The 23,323-nt window shown below is 51.4% G+C and overlaps 1 long non-coding RNA gene across 1 annotated transcript; it reads right to left on the bottom strand.

Annotated features, from left to right (window-relative positions):
- Window positions 1–14,583: 14,583 nt before the first annotated feature.
- On the bottom strand, window positions 14,584–15,218 carry LOC126036036 (uncharacterized). The gene is made up of 3 exons (XR_007505084.1): window positions 15,177–15,218; window positions 14,807–14,915; window positions 14,584–14,653 (listed from the first exon to the last, which is right to left on the bottom strand). It is a non-coding gene; the product is annotated as an uncharacterized LOC126036036 (long non-coding RNA).
- Window positions 15,219–23,323: the final 8,105 nt, after the last annotated feature.

Here is a 23,323-nt window from a genome sequence, read left to right as displayed (position 1 = left end):
TTTTAAACCTCTGAGTTGTTCGGGGCTTGTTTTCATTCAAATTGCTACCTCGCACTTCAAAAGTCACTGATCTCTCTCCCATAGAGCAGATAAAAAGTGGTTTACAATTCTTTGTGTTGAAAATTGCAATATAAAGATATTTCTTAACTCCGTGGCTTCTGTTCGGTGAAAGAAATCCATTTTGATTGCAGTGTGACTAATTCTGATTCCCCTTGGGTGAAACAGAAAGGAAAATCCATGCCTCACAGTCAGATTTTATTGCTTGACTATTATAGCCAAGACACTCAACATAAGGCTATTCTTGAAGAATTTTTTTAAGGTTCCTACCAAAAGCAATAGCAACAACAAAACAAAAATAACACACTTAGAAGAGAACAAAGGGGTTTCAGTTAATTCCATTTTCTGTATTGGTTGTGCAATATCATAATTTAAAAATCCTAACCTTAAATCATGATTTTATTAGATAACATTTTATCTGTTACAAAACCTGTAATCACCCATGCTGAGAACATCGTATCCTCAAAACGGATGTTGCCAAAGCAGATACCTTTACACCCCTGACCATCTGCACATGTAGCTGTGAACTCCAAAATCCAGATGAACTCATACGTTTTACCTGTTGTACAGTTAAAATTATTACATGCTTTCATCGGCTGTACAATGTATTTTCCATTGTCTCATAGTGACTTTTAAAATTTTCTTTAAAGAACATGCTGCCATCTAATACACGCTTAGAAATTAAGCCTTCCATGAGTAGCAAGAGATTGATGTTCGCCATACACAAGACTCAGGGACTAGAATTTGTACAGATATTACACATCAGTTAGCATAAATTCCAAGAGCGCAGCCCATAAAAACATTCATGAAGAAATTTACATGTGTTGTAACAATTGTTGACACCTCTCTGGAAACACTTTTCTTTTCTTTTCTTTTCTTTTCTTTTCTTTTCTTTTCTTTTCTTTTCTTTTCTTTTCTTTTCTTTTCTTTTCTTTTCTTTTCTTTCCTTTCCTTTCCTTTCCTTTCCTTTCCTTTCCTTTCCTTTTCTTTTCTTTTCTTTTCTTTTCTTTTTTCTTTTCTCTTTTCTCTTTTCTCTTCTCTTGTCTTCTCTTTTTTTCTCTTTTCTTTTCTTAATGGCATGCAATACATTTCAGTGCAGATATTACATTGTTCACCTCCACTACCCCAAACTGTGTAAATTTAGCTGCAGGCCTGATTTAGCTCTACATTCGAGCAATTATTTTCAGTGATACCTCCCTACCCTGTTCTTCAGAGCCAGTGGATAAAACTTGATTTTGTCCTCAAGCTCGATAGCTCGAGACACGCTCGTAAGAAAACGTATCTGTATCCACTATTTTCAACTTACTAAACTGCAGCACTGTCACTCATTAAATCTCATGCTTTCTTTCTTTCACCTCCACAAAACCCCAGGCAAGAAGTTGCAGAAAAAACAGTAGAAACGCCTTCCTGTGAACCATAGGGTAAGGGCTGAAGTGCATGGAAAGCGTACAGACCACCACGGCATGCAAGGGGAAAAGAGGAAGCAGCTCCTCCTGCTCCTCCTAAGTCTTGTTTACGCACAAAAGATGCTGCAACTGAACCAGTATTACATTTGGGCTGCCAAATACCATATACACCATACCACACCACCACTAATACTGTATTTCTATTCCAATAACTGTGTTCACACTGCTAAAACCGCATCCTCCTACTTTGTTTCTGCTGTGGAAAATCTGCAACTGGCCCGTGTATAAATTTAATTGTTCACGCAGACCTTAAAGTAAACAAACATCAGGACACACAGACCACCCTGAAAAAGCCACCAGACAAGAATTTTCACTCTGGAAGAGGGAAGTTGCATGTTTAATGGAAAGCCTCTAACCATGAGACGTGTAGAGAAAAGTAGTACTGAGCCGCCTCTTGTAGTCTTGGAGGCACTGAATGGAAGGAGTTGGCAGCTCCTACAGGATGCTGTGGCTACTAAAATTCTATGCACTGGAAAAGGACTGGGAGAAATCTCTGGGAAGAAAAATCCTTAGGGCACTGCTAGCTGAAAAAAAGTCTCTCTTGCTCTGGGACAACCTGAACAGCAGGTCCCCAGGTTCTCTCCCCCGGGAGAGTATTCAGGGGAAGACTATCATACTCCCTCAGACTTCCCATTTTTCCCAGGTGTGAGGTATTGATCATGGGCAGCGATAGGCCCGTGAGCTCACCTCCCTTTAACATGACCCTGTTCAGCTGCTGCTTTTTCCCTCCCTGCAAAGCCACAGCTCGCAGGCAACTTCCAGCAGCTCCAAGTTCTAACAAGGCGTTTGTAAAGAGGCTGCTTCCCTCCACCTCCCTCAGAGTTTACTTTCTGGATGTACCAGCAATAATTGGCAGCGTTGAAGAAGAGCTTAAGGGTAAACACTACCATACAGAACCAGATGGCATTGGGACTGTATGCTTATTTTCCAGCTTTCTGTTCTCCCCGAGACGAGTTAAACGGCTTGCTACGTACACTACGATTAAACCTATCTTTGCATACATTTCCTCAAACTAACTTAAAATCACAAAGAGGGTTGAAAGCAATTGGTTAGGTACAAGCACCGCACCGCACCGCACCGCATATAAGTGGCAGAAAGAAAAAGAAGAGACTCCCTTCATAGGACTACTTTTCTCCTTCATGAAGTTCATCCCTCCTCTCTACCACTGCTCACTGCCTGAATGCTTCTGCTACCCAGAGGCTTTGGTTCACGACTTTCACATTTGCAGTCATTCAGTCTCTCCACAGACACACATAGTTTCTTCTTGTAAGAGTCAAATTAAGGCCGCAGAAGGTGTGGAAATTTGCTCATAGGCAGGTCTTTATGGTACTCTCAGCAACTGATGTACTAATGATACAACTGATATCCTCATGATAGAACTGATACACTATACCACCGGGTATCTAACTGTCAATTAATTGAGGCACTTTAGCAATGAATGTAACTGATACCAAGTTTCAAGTGAAGCTTTGGAAAAAGACTTAAAATTGTATTTGGCAACATCCTAAACCAGCATGCCGCAGTAAGGCAGCATAACCTTGGTTTCCTACAAGAAATGTGCACTAGAAATGGTAAATTCCCTCTGCTCTGAAGTGGTCTAAGGATACCACCTGCCTATATTACCACGCATTAAAAACCTTCTCATCCCTGAGAATGCAACAGGCCCTTATGCCAAGACTTAGGATTTCAAGTGGCATGGGAAGGATTTCTCTACACACCGTCCATTAACTGGTACTTTTGCTTTGAATGTTCGCATGACAAAAAAAAAAAAAAAAGAAAGAAAGAAAGTCAAACGATTAAAAAAATGCTGTATTTTCCTACAGAACTTCCTTGGTCTGTACATTTTCTGGCCCCTGAGAAAACTGATGGGAATCTTCCCAACCAAACTTCACGGTGAAGAAGTGTGTACAGTTTATCGTAGTTTGTCTAGACAGATATTTTCTCCTAAACAGGCTTTTGTGCAAGCTCAGCTTCCCTGAGAATTCCCAACAGGTTTTGATGCAAAATTACTTACCCACGTGTTTAGAAACAACTGACGTTTCCCAGGCCTCTCTTTCCAGTTCTTTGATTGCTCACTTTGTTGGCCACCGAGAGCCATAGCTCCGGGTACCTCGGCGTCCTTAAAGCCTCGGCTCACATGGCAGAACTCCGACTCTACATCCAGGGAACAATCAAGGAAACAATCAATGAACAAATTAAGTCATGATTTCTCTTGCTGAGTGAAGGAATGTCTGGGCTTCACGCTGTACGAGAAAGACACCTAACACACACAGACACACTGAGAGCTTTAAAAGACAGTTTCTTTCTCAGCCTTTCCTGCGGAAGACTAATCCCAGGCAACATCCACTTCTTTTCCCCGCTCAGTTTTAAAGGCACCTTGTGATCTACAAGAGAAAAGTAAGGAAGTGAGAACAAATGCAGAGGCGGCGCTCTTTCTTCAGCCCGAGCTAAAAAAGCTGGACTAGCTCCCCTGCATGTTATTTTTGGTATTTTTGGTGTGTCTTTTGGTATGTCTTGCCCGACTGGACACCTACTGTGACCAAAGAAATTCTTCTATCACGTTTTTTGTTTGGTTAAAACAAGCCAACTCAGCAGCGAATTTGTTAGGAGGGGAAAACCATGGGAACGATTGAAAGGCAGAAGATCTTTCCGTTTTCTGGGTGACTTCAGTGCTTTATGTATGAATGAACAATTCTTCTCTTAAGCTTGCTAAGCTGCCAGCAATCTGGATTTCTTCTCATAACGTACCTAAAATACAACTCTGGCATTTCTGCGTCTAACTCATCTCTTCAGCCGCAGACACGTATATGTGTAGTTTAAATCGGATGTTGGTACTTATAATTAACACTTTTAGAAAAGCCATTTGCTGTGACTTGGAATGGATTTCTTTTGGTAGGGCTTAAACAGAACCTCGGGAATAGGTCCAAGTAAAAGACAAACAGGAAATTACATCCCTGCTAGCACTACTGAGACAGACCAAGAGCTCACATAATAGCATAAACCATAGGAATCTGGAAAAGTTTCACTTTCTGCCAAGCTTCTGCACAACACTCGGGGGTGAGGATCCCGGTTAAAAGACTAGCTAAGGTAGCGGTTCACAAACCAGAAGACAGCACAATACTGAAGGGCCTCTTCCAGCTGGGCCAAGTATTGAAACAGGTCCTGAAGGGGACAAGAACTGAAGCCATTGCTGTTTTCTTCTAGAAGTAGATAACTTCCATGGAGTGTTGATGGATAAAGGGAAATGCTGAGCCCCAGGACAGCTGCAGTCAGATCTCAGAAGGTTTTGGAACTGCTCTTGCAAATGGCCCGGTATACAGTTGTCCTGGTTTCGGCTGGGACCGAGTTAATTTTCTGTCTAGTAGCTGATACAGTGTTATGTTTGGGGTTCAGTATGCCACCAATGTTGCTACCACACTGATGTTTTCAGTTGTTGCTGAGTAGTGGTTAGACTAAGTCAAGGATTTGTCAGCTTCTCATGCCCAGCCAGCAAGAAGGCTGGGGGGGCACAAGGAGTTGGGAGGGGACACAGCCAGGAACTGACCCAAAATGACCAAAGGGGTATTCCGTACCATGTGATGTCATGCCTAGTGTATAAACTAGGAGGAGTTGGCCTGGGGGGGATGGCTGCTCGGGAACTAACCGGGCATCGGTCAGCGAGTGGTGAGCAATTGCACTGTGCATCACTTGTTTTGCATATTCCAATTCTTTTATTATTAGTATTATTATTGTCATTTTAGTGTTGTTATTACTATCATTATTAGCTTCTTCCTTCCTGTCCTGTTAAACTGTTCTTATCTCAACCCCCGAGTTTTACTTTTTTTTTCCCAATTCTCTCCCCCGTCCCCCTGGCGGGGGGGTAGTGAGTGAGCGGCTGCGTGGTGCTTACTTACCAGCTGGGGTTAAACCACAACAACAGTGAATAAAATTAAAAGTTGACAAATGGAGAGCAAGACACAGCAGGTCCAAAAAACCCCCAAACATGCAGGGGTACACACAAACGAACCAGGATTCATCGCTGGGGCCATCCTGGACAGTGAGGAAAGAACAGTTAACTTCTTGTCAGCAAACAAACCATACAATGTAAAGCTGCGTACCCAAGCTGGTGGGAGGTGTTTAATAGCTCAGATGAAGACGTCTGGAACACCAGCGCACACGGCTTCACTGCAGCAGCTCATAACGAACAGAGCTCTCACGTGCTTGGAATATTTTGTTTAAGCCTACTCACCCAAGTCCAGATGCTGTTTTCCCATCCCAGAAGTTTACGCTGATGTGCCTGTTTAAAAACCTGATGGCAACCTCCCCATGCTATTTAGGAGTTGCTGGCTTTGCTGCTGTACTCAGAAGGGATGTGCCCCACAGGAAAACAGTAGTCTATGGTCAGTCTTATCTCTCCAAGTGCTGAGGTCTGTGGGACCTTAGCAACTGGAGGATTGGCCGTGCATCGCACAAGTGTGGCTAATTCTGAGTCCAGCCTGGCATGAGCTATTGGAAGCATATGGCGACAGCACTTGTGATAGAGTTTTACTTGGAAATCTGAAATCAAAGCAAAATCTTCTGGTTTGAGTGAGTCTTTTTGTAGTTGGTTTCTTTTCTTTTTTTTCTTTTTTTAATTGCCCGTTAATGAGACGGGGTAAACAACACAGACTGTGGGGCTTCTGTTTTAATAGAATGGTGTATTCGGCTCAACCAATTGAAAAATCGTCAGACCCTGGATCTCTTTAAATGTGAGTTTGCTCCACCTTCTTAATCGACTTGGTGACAACAGTGAACAGGCATGGCTTCAGAAATGGTTTCTGCTGCGCTTCTTTATAAGCTGACTTTCCTGTATCATATTTCTAGGCTAAGGCTCTGATTTCATGAGAACTCCAGATTTGTCCCACACTGACAGAGGAAGCGTTTGACCCTCTGTTAGTTAAATCAGACCTTTGCTACTTTCACCTGCTTCTAAAAGTAGATTTAAAAGACCTTTCTTCTGGTTCACGAAATAAGGATAGTGTTTGAGAAAGAGGAATTTGGTCTCTTCACAACCTTTCACAACCTCATTAAAAACCAAACCCTTTTGCGTCTGTGTCCCTTTTGAGGAGTTAGGCAACTTTTCCTACACTTCCAGACAGGGGGGAGCTCATGTATCTTTACACCTTCCTAATGTGTCTTTACACCTTCCTAGATATCAATAAGTAAAATTTGTGATGACAGATGTACGATGCCTTGCTAGCCCTTCTGGGGGAGTACCTGGAATCGAACTGGGAAAGTGGTAATGTCTAGAGACAGTGACGTGATGTCACCAGTCTCTGCACCTTTTCCCTACCCGAAGGTCTTCTGTGGTCTCAGAGGAGGCTGCAAACCACCACAGAATTTTTTGGAAGGACATTTTTATGTGGATGGTCCCCTTAGCACAGGGAGCTACGTGAAAAGCTCTTTTCTGTCGTTCATTGTCGGAATTTTAAAAGTTTTTCTTCTCTTCCTGATAGCTTTTTAGCAGTCATTCTGGTTTTTGCTCCAGAACTTTTTTCCCATTATTGAAAGCTATGAAACTTTCTCCAAACTTCTGCTTTGCCCACTTCTTTGTCAGAAGAAAAAAACCAACGGGGCGGGGGTTGGGGGGGTGGGGGGGCGGAGTTGACCTATCCCAGCAATCTCTTCATTTCTTTAAAATAAGCAAGCACTTCTCTTGACAGTTTTTTAAGAAAAGGAGGTCTCTATTTCTTTACTAGTCTAAATAGTGGGTATGCATGGTGGTGTTAAGTTATTTGAGTTGGGTGTAGCAGAAAAAAAGAAGCCTTAGCCAAAAATCTAGCAGAGTTACGCCTCGTCCTGCCCCAAATACACTTGTAATGAAGCAAACAGCAGTGGGTAGTTGATACGCTTTATCCGTACTGAAAACCTACAGTCTTGAAGAAGTCACTGTGAAAAAATTAGACAAAACTCTAGCTGACTGTGACAGTAAGAGAAATATAATAGAAAATTCAATTCATAGCAGTCTTTTAATAGAGTGGACCGGTTTGCTTCTTTTGGTCCGATTGCCTATTTTCCTCCCAGCTGAACTTGACTACGGCAGGTGCTGATACCCATTCGCAAAATGCCTGTTAAAAACACTGATGGTAAAGCAGTGCTCACGTACTGACTGCTGCAGGTAACGTCGGATGAGAGGGTTAAATGAGCACGACTCAGAAGGTACAACTGAAAGTGAAAATTCCTTTTGGAGTCGTTATGAAGGCACCATATGAGCTCCCAGTTCTCAGTGCGTGTGCTCCTACCTCTGCTGAGCTGTATTAACTATGGAGCGGAGCACTTGAGTTAGCGCCTGAAGTCATTTGAGGAACAGGTCGTTCTGACATGGTCTATACCGAAGTAGGTAGACACGGTAGATGGTTGTGCATATATATTTACCTTATGCACACAGCCGTGTGTGTGAGTATCTGTGTATCTATAAATTAACTGGAGGGCTGGTATAGTTGTCCTGAGAACAGAAGGGCAGAAGTCAATATCGTGTATGTAAGGTAGCCGATGTGCCTGTTGGGCAGGCCAAAGACAGTTCACATGAAATCCATCTTTCACTTGTGAAACTTGGGTCCTGCGAGGGCATCTGAAGGGGCCAGAGAGGGTCAGCTAAGGGCTGTACCTAGGGTTAGGAACACAGGCCTGGAAAAGTCTCCCCCTTCCTTGCTCAGGGCAAGACACACACTATGGGAGGGAAGAGCACCAGCAGCACGCAAGGAGATGGGAATCTCACCCTTCCAGGTCCCGCAGGAGCTGGACCCTGTACTGTCCAAAAGAACCCCCAGATTCCAAGCAAACGCTCAGCTTGGTGGCGTCTGCAGACTCGCTGAGGGTGCACTCAGTCCCACTAGCTATGTCAGTAAGGAAGATGCCCAGTACTAGTCGTCCCAGAATAGACCCTTCAGCAACACGGGTCTCGCTTAGTTGCACATGCTGCTGCTCGAGCTCTTTTACCCTGCCAGATAAGGGCTTTCTTCTTCATGCTGTAGGTTACCTCGCCCAAAAGGGGCTTTTTCACTTCCACAAGTTTCTCTCTTTCCTAAAGGAATAAACTCTCTACCAAGAAGGCCACTGGACAGTTCCTGAGTGTGAGCCAAGGCCTCAACTTAGGAGTGTCTTCAAGGAGGCACATTTCTCCATCCATGCGAGTGTAGCTCTTCAGGGAGCACCAAGCCCACCGGTTCCTTTGGCCAGTGTGACTCTGCTCCCAGAGAGTGCTGTGACCAGCCACGGAGCTCTGCTTATCCCTTACAAAGCGGTGTTGGGACGCACAGAAGCCGTGCTCTGCAGCCCCCGTGCCCCGCGCCCTGGCAAGGACGCCGCTCTTCCAGTCGCGTGGCCTGTCGCCACTGGCTGGCAGGACCAGTCCCCCCGGCCCCTTTGCCCAAAACCCCCTCCGACCTGTCCCCTTGGCCGCAGAGAAGGGCAATGCAGGGAGCAGCACGGTCACTCCGGCTGGGCACAGGCGCCAGCAGCCTGTATTTGGCACGTTCCCCTTTGCAAAGGCCCTCCTCCTCGCCCCTGCCACCCACCGCTGACGGCTCTGCCGCTGACACGGGTGGCCGCCGTGAGGACCACGGCCCCTGCCGTTGGACTCTGCGGGGCTGCTCGCCGCTACTGGGCTCCTCCCTTTTCTCCTCCCTTTCTCCCTTTTCGCCTCCTTTTCGGGCTTTTTCAGAACCTCTTCCGTTTCTGTGGCTGCAGCAGGATTTCCTGTGGGAGCAGGATTTCCCATGCCGACATGGCCCTGGGGCTCTGGGGGCTCTTGGCCGATGGAGGGGCGCGGGGGCCCAGGAAACGCACTGGGAGAAGGGGCAGAAAGCAGCACCCACAGACCCCGACTGCCAGGGAAACAGGCATTTATTTCCTTTTCTATGAAGATACCATCGCTGGGGCCCTGCTAGTGCCGCCGGCGAGGCGGCCTCTTGCAGGGCCGGGGAGAGTCCTGGGGGCCAGGGGCCCTCCTCTTTGCGGGGCGCCGGCGCCCCCCGGGCGAGCGGTCCCTGCCCCGGCCGGGAGCGGAGGGGCTGCGGCTGCAGCCCTGGGCAGAGGGACCTGCCGCCGCCTCCTGCCCCGGCTCCTCCTGGGGCTGCTCCTGCTCTGCCCCTGACGGGCTGCCGGAGGAGCTCGGGTGAGGGGTGGGAGTCCCCTCCTGGGAGCCGGTGGAGCTGGAGCTGGCGGAGCTGGAGCTGGCCGCAGGGCTGTTGTCCTCCTCCCCGGCACCATGGGAGCGCAGCAGCCTCCGGGCCTCCTCGCTGCACTGACGCACAACGGTGTTGATGGTGCCGTGGACCAGAGATGCTGTATATTCCCCAAGGACAGGCCGCAGCATCCGGACCATGACCTCCGCATCCGGACCGTAGATGCATAGAGCGTGCAGGATGCTGCTCTCTGCACTCTTTGCCTCCCACCACCACGGCCCAAAGATTGCCTCCAGCTCCTGGCGCAGCCAGGGCAGCACGGGATCGAGGAGGTGCTGCTGCCTTTGGAAAAGTTCTGCCCAGACCTCAGGCAGGAGGCCACCCACGGCCTCTGGCCCCGCAGCCCCCTGCTCAGCTGGGGACGGTATCCCCTGCGGAGACGATGGAGGGGACGCCGCAGGGTGCTGGGGGCTGTTTTCGGGCAGGGGGCCGGGAGCGCTGCCTGCCTGGCTGCTGGCATCTGGCCGCTCTTCGGTGTCTGCGACGACACACTGCAGATAGTCGTCTTCTGCCAGCACAGAAAACCTGACATGCTCTACTGGTCTTCTGCAGAGTGGGCACTCTGGTTTCACCTCTGTCCAACGCAGGATGCAGCCCAGGCAGAACTGGTGGCGACAGGGCATGGCGTAAGAGACGTCGTCTCGAGCATCCTGGCAGATGGGGCAGCTCCACTCCGTCTCCGTGGCCATGTTCGCGCTCCGCGGCAGGTTGGGGAGAGCTGAGGATGAGGAGCTGCTCCCCCTCGCTGGCGCCGGCACTGCCAAAGGGTGTCGCGCGCTGCAAAAGGGAGAGAGGCCACGGTCGCTCGCTGTCCCGGGCAGAGGAGCGGAGCAAGGAACGCCCAGGCCCCTCGAGAAGGACACCCTCCCGGCTCCACGAGCCCCATCGCCCGCCCCACGGCCACCCCGGGGGGACGCTTCCCCGCACAGCTCACCTCCGCTGCTGCAAGCTTGCCCCGCGGTGCCCGGCCGCCTGAACCTGGCAGGGCCGGGGAAACACAGGGGGTGGCTCCGGGACGGGCAGCGAGAGCTGCCGACGGCAGCCCCCAAAGCACCACCCGGCACCAGGAGAAGCCTCGCTCGACCCTCCGGACCTCGCAGGCACGCTCGGCAGGAGTCCAGGCACGAGCCAGACTGGCCCAGGCTCTGCCGGCGCCCGAAGCTAAGCAGCGAGGCACGCGAGGTCACAGTCCACCGCCCGCTGACGTCAACAGTCCACCGCCAGGTGATGCCACCCTCCACCACACGGTGATGTCACAATGGACCGTCCACCCTCTCAAAGACAGTTTTGGAATAAAGTACAGGAAGAATTGCATGGCTTTGAGGACCAGGGGAATAGAAAATGGACTGAGTAGACCAACCTGTAGAACAATTCATAGAAAGATTTCTGCTCCAGGTTGAGGAATCTAAACTTAGAAACGGCAGCAGAGGACAGAACAAAGTGATCCATTACGAAACGTCTCCGAGACATCAATGTAATGCCTACTGTGAAAAAACTGTTAGTATCTTAGGAAAAAAAACCAGCAATTAACAAGCCGGACCTTGAGAGTCAAAATAGTTTGATACCCTATTCAGAGTTTCTTTTCAGAAATCCAAGGATTTTTCCACATGAATTGGTTTTCCTTTTGTAACGGCACTTCATCACGTCAAAAAAACAGAAAGAAGAAAAAGAAAAACCTAAATAATATACCAACTGGAATGCCAAAGTATGAGGCATTTAAATAGTTTCTCCTTCACTCGTTACAAAAACACAAGGACTGGTTTGATGAACAAAATCCTTTGGTGTGTGAAGTAGTTAGGAAGCGTCTCTTTGTCTCACGCGGAGGGCAATAGTTTACTATTTCATACAGCCTCCCTCAAAACACGTCGTTAGCTGTCACATGTGACAAAATTTGTCTGAAGCTGCCTTTCAGCAGCCGCACTGTTAAATGCAAGATCAGTTTTCTACGTAAACGGCATACGACTACACGACGGCTACGTCAGCACCCTTTCTTTCCAAGCTGCGTAGTTGTGTCCCAACTAACTAAAATGAAGCGTGGCAATTCTGCTAGGTGTTTCTTGGGAAGCAAATTACCAAGATTCATCAAGTCCGTGGAAAATTTCAGGTTTGGGTTTACGGCCCCAGTCCTTTCCATCTTGCATTTGTTCAGTGAACGGAAACAAGGCCTTCTCTTGTGAGGAAGCCATGAGGAAACAGGTCATATTGCCCAGTCAGTCAATCAGCCAATAGAGAACCAATAACCTCTATTAGGATTCCCTATAGGTTTCATTTGTTAGATGAAAAACATAGAAGCCGTTTCGAAACACTAAAGCATTTGATACTACAAATTTCACAAAAGCAGGGGTGGGATTAATATTTTGCCTGCAATACAAAGTGATGCCTTAACTCTTCATCCTAAAAGCAGCCAGTAAGGATAAAGACGGTGGAATTGAAACCGAGATGTAAGTGATCTTAAAACGTGTTTCCTATGTTGTTTTTTTAACTCAGAAACAAAAGAATATACTTAAATTTCTCAATTTCCCTGTTGTTCACTGAAGGTACTGTGCTTGGAAAGAGCTCCACAACGTACACGTTGCAACGGACTAGAGCAGAACAGAACAGAACAGAGTAGAATAGAGTAGAACAGAACAGAGCGGAACTATTCCAGTTGGAATGGGACCTAGAACAATCACCTAGTCCAACTGCCTGACCACTTCAGGGCTGACCAGGTTAAAGCATGTTATGAGGGGCATTGCCCAAATGCCTCTTCAACAGTGACAGGCAGGAAGCATCGACCACCTCTCTAGGAAGGCTGTTCCAGTGTTTGACCCCCCTCTCTAGTAAAGAAAGGCCTCCATCACGGGTGTGAGTGCAGAATACATGCAGATAATCACAGAATCGCTTTGTATTTGCAAAATAAGCTTCCTTTCCAAACGTTTCAAGGGGGCGGGGGCAGAGGCGGAGGGGGGGAAGTGTGTTAAGAATCAGCACTTCCACACTGAAGAGAGACTCCAGCAAGCAAAAATTCCGTCTTGTCTAAACTTTAACTTTGGACAGGTTCATCCTTAGTCTGACGTCTGGGAAACAATGCAATTCGGTCCAGGTTTACATCTGCGACACAGACATATACGCAAAGTAAAACCGAGATTCATCTGCATAGAAATAGAAGTTTTGAATGTATAACGAACAACGTAGCTGGAGACAGTCCATCCGTATTGAGCAAAAGAGTATTTTGATTACGGCCTTTGGAGACAAAGGCAGCCTTGACAGTGAAATCACCCGAGAGTAAAGCTGATGCCCTGAAAAAATAGCTTCAGAGTACATCAGTGCAATACCACGACTGTCGTGGTACTCCAGCAAGCTGCACAGCCGATGGGGTTTTCTTTGGCCAGCGTGGACCTGGCGCTCTGCTTATCCCTTACAAAGTGGTGTTGGGATGCACGGAAGCCGTGCTCTGCAGCCCCCGTGCCCCGCGCCCTGGCAAGGACACCGCTCTTCCAGTCGCATGGCCTGTCGCCACTAGCTGGCAGGACCACTCCCACCCGCCCCCCTGCCCAAAAACCCCTCCGACCAGGGGGCTGCAGGGCCCCTCCCGTCCCCTTGGACGCAGAGAAAGGCAGCGCGGAGAGCAGCATGGTCACTCCGGCTGGGCACAGGCGCCAACAGCCTTTTATTTGGCACGTTCCCCTTTGCCGAGGCCCTGCCACCCGCCGCTGACGGCTCTCCTGCTGACACGGGTGGCCGCCGTGAGGGCCAAGGCCCCTGCCGCTGGACTCTGCGGGGCCGCTCTCAGCTTCGTGGCGTGGCTGGCAGTCCCTGGGCCTTCCCACGGCGCTCCAACAGCCTCGTCTTCTCCCCCTTGCTAAAGGACACAGAAGAAAGGGCCTCAGCTCTGTGGCCGGGCAGAAGGGCCCGCAACGCCCCAAAGCCTGGCTCAGGCCAGCGGTTCTGGGAGGTGCTGCCGAGGCCAGCCCGCGGCTCTGTGTGGCGTCTCGTGGGCCCTCGTGCCCCAACCCATCTGCGGCGAGGAGAGCGCAGATCGGCCGGGGCTGAAGCCGGCAGGGCCGAGAGCCGGGACCGAGCGGGCATCGCAGCTGAGGGCCGGGTGCCCGGGAGTCACCGCACGGGGAGGGCGAGCACAGGCTGCCTGCTTTGGGAAGGCAGAGCCCAGCCAGCTGAGCCAGCCTTCCGTCTTCAGCCCGGACGCCTCAGTGGTGGGAGCCGCCCGAGTCTTTCCCCGGCCTCTGCAGGAGCCGGCACACACTTACGCTGCCCACGCTCTCTCCGGGAGGTACAGCTCTGCCGGCCCCTCTGACGCTCCCCGTCTTGCGGCGCTTTGGCGTCTCTCCTTCTCCTGCAGCCCCTCCTTCAGCTTCTCGGCATAGGCCTTTCTCAGGAGGTGGGGAGGGCGGTAGGGATCCTCAAAGACGTAGCGGCAGGCGCTCTGCAAAAGCAGAAGACACTCTCCTAAAGCCCCACCACCACTTGCTGGGGCTGCTCCCAAGGCTTCAGCCCAGGCGCGTGACTTGCACAGTCTTCTGGGCGGTGGCGCTGAGCCCTCGCGGAGAGGTATGGGCACACAACAGACCGCCCGTGCCACAGCCGACTGCACGCTTCGGCCTGGGGCCGTAGGGACAGCTCCTCTTGCAGGGCAACGTGCAGGGCAGCGGGCAGACAGAAGGCCCCTGCCTGGCCAGCTGGCCACAGCACTGCTGCCGTGCCCGTGCCAGGAGACCTTCCCTGCTCCCCTCCTGGGGAGCGGGAAAGGGAAATGCCCTTTTCCTGGGGGCTGGGAAGTGCATGCCATACCTGGCCTCGCTCCGTGTTCCGCCCCGCTCTGCTGGCATGGTATTGGCGCCACACGTCCGCTTCCACCTCTTGGCGCTTGGATGCCATCAGCAGCCGGAGCCGTTTTTCTGCCCTCTCGGTGCGGAGCGAGCCCGTTCCCTGGAGGGCAGGCACACACCACACAGGCGGCGTTAGTCTCCTCGGGCTTGGGCAGGGCGGGAGGGCTGGGACGGTGGGCAGCTCTTGCCGCCTCTTCTGCCCTGGCCCAGAGCCCAAGACGTGACGCAGGGCTGGCAAATCCCTAGGGCATACCGTTCCCGACGGCTGCGGAACGCACGCAGGGAGATGCAACCGCGGCTGAGCTGGAGGTCTGGGCTGCTTCAGCTCCTCCTGGGACTTCTCCCGGATTACTGGCAGGACTCTGAAGAGGCACGGCAGGCTGAGCTTGTGGGAGCCCAGTCTGAGCCGCTTGCTCCGGGACAGGCTCGCAGCCTGCCGCCCGGCTCCGGCACCACGCGGCAGTTTGGCAGGAGGTCCGCGTGTCCGGCAGGACAACGCCTCCGGGGCCTTTCGGCATCGGCGCAGGCAGCCCCCCGGCCGAGGGAAACACCTCCCTCGCACTACGACGAGGGCACGGTGTGGCCCCGCGCCGCCAGCCACACCGCTCCTCCGCAAGGCTCACCTGGCCTGGCCGGCTTCCTTGGCTTTCGCCCGCTCGGCTTCCTTGGCTTTCGCCTGCTCGCCTTCCTTCGCCCGCTGCCTGGCTAGAGAAACCCTCCGCTGAGCCAGGAACACCGGGTCCAGCACGCTCACTGCAAGTGGGAGGCAAGAGGACAGCACAACAGCGTCTTTGGGACCCTGCGGGCCCGACAGGAGCGCCCACAGCCCCCGGCCAGCACTCGGCTGGGACATTACCTCTGCGGGCACCCCCGCCCCACGGCGCCGGCTCTCTCCTGGGCTTCAGAGAAATCGCAGGGGCCGACGGTTGATGGGGGGTCTCAACTGCAAGCCTGGAAAACAGGAAGGCACCAGCTGGGCAAAAGGGCACCACGCTCCCTTGGGGGCTGGCGCACATCAGCTGCTGGCAGGCACCTGGAGCCAAGTCCCTGGAGGACGTGGCTCTCTGTGGCACTGGAGGGGCCCCACCGTCACCGCCAGAAAGCTGCTGATCACTGCACATGCCCTCCTTGCTGCCCCCGCAGACCCTCCCGCCTCTCACTCTCTCAGGGCACATTGAGAGTGGACTGGCCGCTTTGTCTGCACTCTCCAAGCCGGGGAGGAGCGAGCAGCTCACCTTGGCAGCGTGATGACCTCGTCTCGACTGAGCCGGCTAAAATCGTTTTTGCCCGCGAAGGCCACGGTACGCAGCATCTTGGAGTCCTGCAAGGGGACAGGGACATATCAGCAGACGCCCAGGACACGTGCTGGTTGCTCACAAAGGTGGCCAGCCCTCTCGCCGCTCAGAGACACAAAGGCTGCCTCTCAGGAAGCCTCGCACCACCTTCTCCCTTCATGTCATCAGCCCCTCCCTCAAAGGCGACGAGGCGCTACTGAGACTTGGCCTAGCTCATCGGGAGCGTGTCTAGGCCGGGTGGCGAGGCAGGGGACGGCAGCCAACAGAAAGCGGCTGGAGAGAGCCTTGACAGCATTGCCACAGAGCCCCGAGGAGAAGCCCCGCAGAAATGACAAGCTCACCCCGAGAAGAGCTGCCGGCATGTTGCCCGTGCCATCCAGCTCCAGCAGGCAGTCATCCAAGAAGGTCATGCTGACCACTTTTCTTCGCACGGCAAGGATGCCAATGCCCTTGAAGGAGAACTCCACCTCCTTGTTGTCTCGCAGGGCCCCAGCGAAGAAGAGCAGGGTCTCGTGTATGCACTGCTCCACAATTTCCCGGCGGAAGTGGATCTCGGCGGCGATCTCCTCAAAGTCCAGCTGAACGAACGGCGTCTCGTCTAGGAAACAAGCGCAAAGCAACCAAGTCGCTCCCACTGCAGTTCGGCCGACTCTGAGACTAGGCGCCATCGGCGCCCAGCCCTCGGGCAACGCTCTGCTGGAGAGCGCTCCCCCTTCACCTTCGGCCACGTCTCCAGGGTGGACCTGGTGCACAGCAGAAGGCAACGAGAAGCTCTGCCTCCTGCTGCGAGCAACCAGCTGGAGCGGAGGGTGAGCTGGGGACATGAGGCTGGCTCCCCAGGGAGGGGCAGGCTGCTGGGTTGCCGTACGCGTGCCCGCACTCAGCGCTCTCCAGGTCGGAAGAGCCTTTGCTCGGCCACGTCACAGAGTTGTCGGCAGCAAGCCGAACGCAAGGGCTGTGCAGGGGAAGCACCCGTCTTCTTACCAGGAATTTTGGTCTTTGCACACTTGAGCTGGTAGAACTTCTTCAGAAACCTGCACGGCCGGAACACGGGTCTCTCAACGGGCAAAGCCTTGTCCTCTCCCACCGTGGCACGCGCTGGGACAAGTGCAAATGTCCCAACGCCGATGTCCACCGCCTGAAAACGCAAGCAAGGAGGGGGAGCATTGGCAGGGTTGCGCAGAGGCGGCAAGGCTGCCAGACGACTCACGCGGCCGGCCCTGGGGATGGTACGTGGTGCCCTGCTCCGGAGGCCCGGAGGGGCAGGATGGGCCACGGCCAGGAGGCAAGGCTCACCCTCTTCTGCAAGAGCTGTCTCCGGATGTACCTAGATGCGCCAGCCCAGACTTTGCAGATTTCTGGAAAGCAAAGGAAAGGACGCCATGCTCTGAGTCAGCAACGGACAACCATCCAGCACTCCCCCACCCCTGGAGGCGACAATGGAGTGTGCTCAAGCCGCCCCTCGCAAACACTCGCAGCGCCGGGGCTGCCCAGCTGCGTTCTTGACCACCCCCGGCCTCCAAGCAGCCCGCCCTGTGCCCCGCAGAGGCCTGGGGGCAAAAGTAGTGTTTTGGGGAAGGGGATCCCGCCCTCTGACATGAGCAGCGGCTAGAGGCCTGGGCTACCAAAGCCACCCTTGAGCCCCAAGGCACCATCAGGCAGGCCTCTCCTTGCAGCCGCCGGTCCCCTCCAGAAGACCCCCGCTACAGCCCCAGCCCCAGCCCCAGCCCCAGGGTTTCCACAGCTCATCTCCACTTCATCTTGGCTCCCACAGCGCTCCTGCAAGGGGGCCTCACCGCTGGTGGTGAGCTCCTTGAGGGTCGGCAGATCCTCGGGCCCCAAGGGCTTGAAGAGCAGGTACTTAATCATCTTTGCCCCCCTGCACTGCGGCAGCTGGGCAAGAGGCGTTTGTCCTGCTACAAAACCCCTCTGCTCCTCTCCTCCTCCTCTTCCTCTCCTTCCTCCTCGGCACTTCCCCAAGCGGCGTCTCCAACACTCTCCCACGGCCTCCCCTCGCCTCCTCCTGGCAGCAGGGCAGCTCCTGCGGAGCACAGCACTGGCAAGAGCAGCCCTGGCGCTGCCCAGGCCTCGCTGGGGAGTGTGGACACAGGCACCGTGGGGAGTGGGAGCTGCCGCTCTGATGCGGGTGTTCCACTGTGACACCGTGCCGTGTCACACTGGGCTGTGGGGACCCGCCGCAGCAGCCACCTCCGTGTCACGCGGAGGTGGACCCACCCACCTTTGGCCCCAGCGTGGGCAGGGCAGCCCCACTGGGCACCTCAGGCTGCTGCGCTGACACTCCCGCCTGCGTATCTCAACTCGGCCCCCCTCGGCTGGCCACGCAGAAACTCTCGGAAGCCGGGAAGGAACGGGCGTCAATGCCGAAGGGGCTTTGTGCCCTCAGAACAGGGCTGGAGAGTGCTGTGGAAGGCGCCAAAGCTGAGCTACGGGAGCACGCGGGCCGCCCCTGAATGAGACCTAAACAGCATCTGGCACTCCCCGGATAAGGTTCTGAGGCTATGGTAGCACAGGAGTGGATGTAAATTACGGAGGCTGTTGTTATATTCTGGAGGGCTTTGAGGGCGTGGTTTAGCTGCTTAAAAGGAGTCGTTCATGGTAAAGCAGAACTCCTAGCTTTCTTTCTCAATGCTCTCGCTTAACTTTGACCTATTCTCTGATCGGAGACGTAAGACGATTCGGAAGGCCCCAGAGCCAGTTTGAGCCGGGAAAAGGAGACGAGGTAACAACTAGCCTAAAAACCAGGGAAGAGAAAGAACCTGCCTGGAGACGAGGAGAAGGGATTCTGCTTTGGGGAACGTAGGGTCGAGCCTGAGGGAAGAAGCAGACCCCGAGGGTGAGCGTGTATGCGCGAGGAGTCGAAAGGGGCACCCGTCGGCGCGCTGGAGGGGCCCGCTGCAAAGGGACTCCGGTCCTAGCCGGTAAAGTCTCGGGTGGTGCGCGTGCGACTCCTTGATTGCTGTGTGAACGCTGGGGCGGCAGCTTCTCCCTTAACAAGAAGTCCACCCCAGGCCCCAAGGGCAAGCCACCCAAAGCTGTGGTTCACAAGACAACACGCAGCCCCTCTTATCCCCCAGGGGCCACTGGGATGGACCTCTCTCGCCACGCCAGGATCCGCAAAGGAGGACCGCAACAGCACATGGCGCATGGCCTGCTGCAAAGACACGATGTGCCCGGCAAACGCATCCTCTCGCGCACGCTCGCCGTCCTGGAAGGCTTCGCTAAACGCTCCGCCCCACTCCCAGGGGCCCCACTGTCCCGTGCGGACCCTGAGCACAGCTCCAGGAGCAAGAAGTAGTACTTTTTATTAGACCATACTTACTTCTTATTCCGCCATGCATTATCCATTCTTGTAGGTCCTTGGTGTTTTTATTTTAGTGTGAACTATATGTTTCTCTAGTCTGGCCTCTTGGAAGAAAAGCTCCTCATCTTTTTTTCTCTGACAAAGAAAGAAAAACAGTAAGGAGGAGGAAAGGGAGGAAAAGGGGAAAGCGAGGGGAAAATTTTTGTATCTTTTACAAGACAATAGAACCAAAATCAATTTTGAAATTAGCAGAGCTATGGCTCTTCAGGGAAATTTGGCTAAAATTACCTGTGAGTTTCATGGGGACATGGCTTAGCTCGTGTTCTGAATGTACTGCAAACTGATCAGCACAGAGTGCCGCATGTATACCACGAGATCTTTCCGCTATCTCTATTTTCCACTTATCTATACCACTGTACCTTTCTTTCTGCTGTATTACCTCCCTGACGGACAGATCCTGATCCCTCCCGATCCTGATGTTGGGGCAAATCCTAATGTATTTCTTTTTATTCAGAGGAAACTCTCCAGACCTACACTTCTGTGACTGGATGCAGAATTTGGTTTTGTCGTATACTCATTTTTGGAGGTGGAGGCCACCATGCTTAAAAAAGCTGGAGGAGGAGAATTCCTGAGTCTAGTTCAAGGTTATATTGCCAGTCAGAACATTACTGTGAACATTTTGCGGCCTATTCATTGTCCCGTTAAACAGATCGCAGAGCTCTTACAAGTGATACATCAGATACTTTTGCTTATCTGGCTACGAGAGCCCTTTATTCGTCTCATCACTCTACATGCTCAAGGAATATTTTTTTTTTTCCTATGAGATGGCCTATAGCAGAATAAAACATAACTACAGTCAGCAAGGCAGGATCCTGAGGTCACTGATACATATCACCTAACTGGATAGGGTGGGCTGAGATCTTGTGAGACAGACCTAAAACTCCTCTCCTATCCAATACTGGTAAATTCAGTTCAACACACTTCAAACTAGTGATGGTAAACCAACGGACAGAAATCCAGAATAAGGACTGCTCTGCAAAAGGTAGCCTTTGATGAATGGCTGAAGAAGCAGCACTAGTTTTGTCTAGAGGGAGAACAGCCAGAGATACAAGTCTTCCAATATACAGAAGATAGCTTCTGATGAGAAAGAAACAAACTTCCTTGAAGAGTATAGCTTATTGGAAAAGAAATTAGGAACTCAAACTGGAATAAGGGGGAGGTCTAGGAAAGAAATAAAGGAGAAACGTAAGCTGTAATTACCTAGAGAGTCTGCTTGGATTGCTGTTTCCGGAGGAAAGGGAGGAGTCTCACTGGATGATGTCTCAAAACGTCCTCCAGCCTTCTTTTTCACAACTGCAGTTTGCGAAGGTGCTATCTTTCTCTCTAGAATCAGAATCACAGCTAGTTACAAGCGCCTTCCATAAGGCTCAGGAAGAAGCAGCCTGGGGTTTTTTGCTGCAGAAACTTGGGAGTTGCCCTTTATCAACAAAAAGTGGTCAACAAAAACTTCTGTCCCATCTCACTATTTCATTGCAGGCCCAAAAGAGTTAATACAGAAACACACAAGCCTATAGATCTTCCATTCTATAGCACTTGGCATCTCATTTGGCTCTGCAAGTCAACTCATTTGGAGAATACGCACCTTCTTCTTCATCTATTTCACACCCTAAAGGCCCCAAAGGCCAGCTAAATGGACCAATGGTTTGAAGCAGTAAAACAAACCCGTTCTATAAATCCACTAGGAGACCCAGGCTCTACAGGCATAAAGCCAAACACAAAGACCTCAATCTTTCTGAATTAAAAAACCTTTTCATCTAACCCCACTGAGAAGAGGATGCAATAAGCTGATGAGGTGTTAGTAGACCACAGGGCTGTGTGAGCTCACTGTTCTTGCATTACACCAAGCTAGCTGGGAGCCCACAGGTGCAGGACTCCATGGAGAGCTTGCTGGAGATCATACGTATCATATACACTGCTCAGGAGACGTCATTAACTGGAGCATGCTGCCAAGCAGGTCAGCTACCTGGCCTTTGGGTCCTGCTCCTCCTCGCTTTCCATGCAGATGGAAATACATCCAGGATGGGGGACAGCGAAAGTGAGGAAGAGCTGACCACGCCAGACATATTCGGAATGTCTGCATCCTATTTCTAGCAAAGGGAGCGGAACATCATCTCCTGGGAGAGCCTGACAGAGTAACACGATTCCTTTCTCATTCTCTAAACTCCAGAGCAGCTTAGATACCTGCAGGAAGCACTGACCTCTTGTGAGAGGCCAGCCCTGTGCCAACATGGCCGCCTTCTACTCAGAACAAGGTGTCTGGAAACCATGAAAATTTAGGGCCTCACCTCGAAACTAGACCTACTGGAAAGAAAAGACAAAGCCCAAAGAAAATGCAAGTCTGGTAAGCCTATAGGCCTAAATCTATACCCTATTTCTAAATCTAGCTAACAGTGTACGCCCACCAAGACGCCAGTCTGGGCTTTGTGCCTGGGTTTCTTTTGCACGGAGGTGGAAGTCAGGAAGAAGCTGATAAAAGCTCAGGTCTTCCCTGGTTCAGGTGCTCTTACATGTCAGAGGATGCACCCTGACGCAGGAAAAGCCCCAGCATCCTATGGTACAGACATGCCAGTGTTCAGCCGAGAGCTAAATTACAAATTCATTTCAAGGCACATGAATTTAAATACCCTGAAACCTAAGCTGGGTAGCACCTTCTGGTAGATATGTTCTCTGTTTATTTTATAACCATATTCCTCCCGGCACCCACTCGGGGGCAGACAGCGTCATTTACTGTCCATGAGTGAAATGTTTGTCCGGGGCGAGTCACTACAGGGAAAGCTCTTCTTCAAAAGCCACAGCACTGCCCTCATTGTGTGGCCCTTACCACGCACCCCAAAAAACCATGATACAGAGGTCATTGACGGAGAGTGTGTGTTATCAACATGTTGGCAGGAAGGAATGAAAAGAGAAATTTATCTGCACAGTTAATTTTCCGGCCCAACACAAAGAGCACGAGTGTCTGTCTGTTAGCTGCTCATGCTCCTGATTCTAGTGCGTTGGTACCGCTGTTTATTTAATGATTGAAGCCCCTTTTAAGAGACAAGGATGACAGGGTTGCAGTGAATCTGTGAAAGTCTCGAGCCGATCCACCAATCATTGTCACAGACTTCAACTGGGTTATTTACTTGGTTCAGTTCAGAAATGATGAGTAACGTGTCCGCTTGTGCCTTTCACCATATGCCCAAGACACCTGTCATGCTATAAAAACCACTAGTTTTAGAGTAGCAGTCTCCTGTGCAATCTCATCAGGCCTGCTCCTTGGTGCATATATCCCTTTCTTCTTTTTTCTCCAAATGTTTTGAAATGAGCACAAATTAGAAATAAAACGAAACTGGCAGTTCAAAAACAGGTAACTGTTCTCGAAACATAAGTAAGACGATGACGTTTCAGTAAAGAGTGCATTTTGTTGCTTAGAGCACCCGTTAGAAGTAATTCCTTCATAACCCCTCCTGTCAGGAAATCAGTTCAGCAAAAGCTATTTTCACCTGAGAATTCTGAAATAAGAGATCAAAAATTACACTGTAAATTCAAACGTCCAATAATAGTAAAAAGATAGATTCATGTGGAGCTGATCCAAAAGTTCTGGCTGTGTTGTGAAATAACTCTCGCGATTCAAAGAACGACTGTAAGTAACGTCGATAGCTCAAGGATGCTTCTGAATTGGCCTCCTGTGTTAACTAGAGATAGCAAGAACTAAAGAATGCTTTTGTCTAGATAAGCACGGGAAAATCAGCTGAAGCTAACAACTTTTGTAACAATCTGAGACCAAATGGTTGATGGGCCAACTCGTGACCATGCATGGAAAGGAGGAACCCAGAGTTCACGGGCACGGCACCAAGAGGTGCCCTTTTTACAGCCACTAGGGACCACCAGAGGCCACCAAGGACCCCCAGGGAAGCCCCTCGGAGACCCAGGCTGCCTGCATAATGACTATGTAAACATGATAATTAGTTCCAGGTAATAGATTGAATACGTCTAGTCATTCCAGGAAATTTAATGCATATGCATGGAACAGGGTAATATAAGCTTTGACTGATGCAACATACAGTATGCATGATAGGCGGAACGATCCCCTGTGCATCCAGCGCTGCAATAA

This window comes from Accipiter gentilis, chromosome Z (assembly GCF_929443795.1).
Source record: "Accipiter gentilis chromosome Z, bAccGen1.1, whole genome shotgun sequence".
Lineage (NCBI taxonomy): Eukaryota > Metazoa > Chordata > Aves > Accipitriformes > Accipitridae > Astur > Astur gentilis.
Note: the sequence above shows the minus strand (reverse complement) of the source record. Positions and strands in the feature narration are given on the sequence as shown.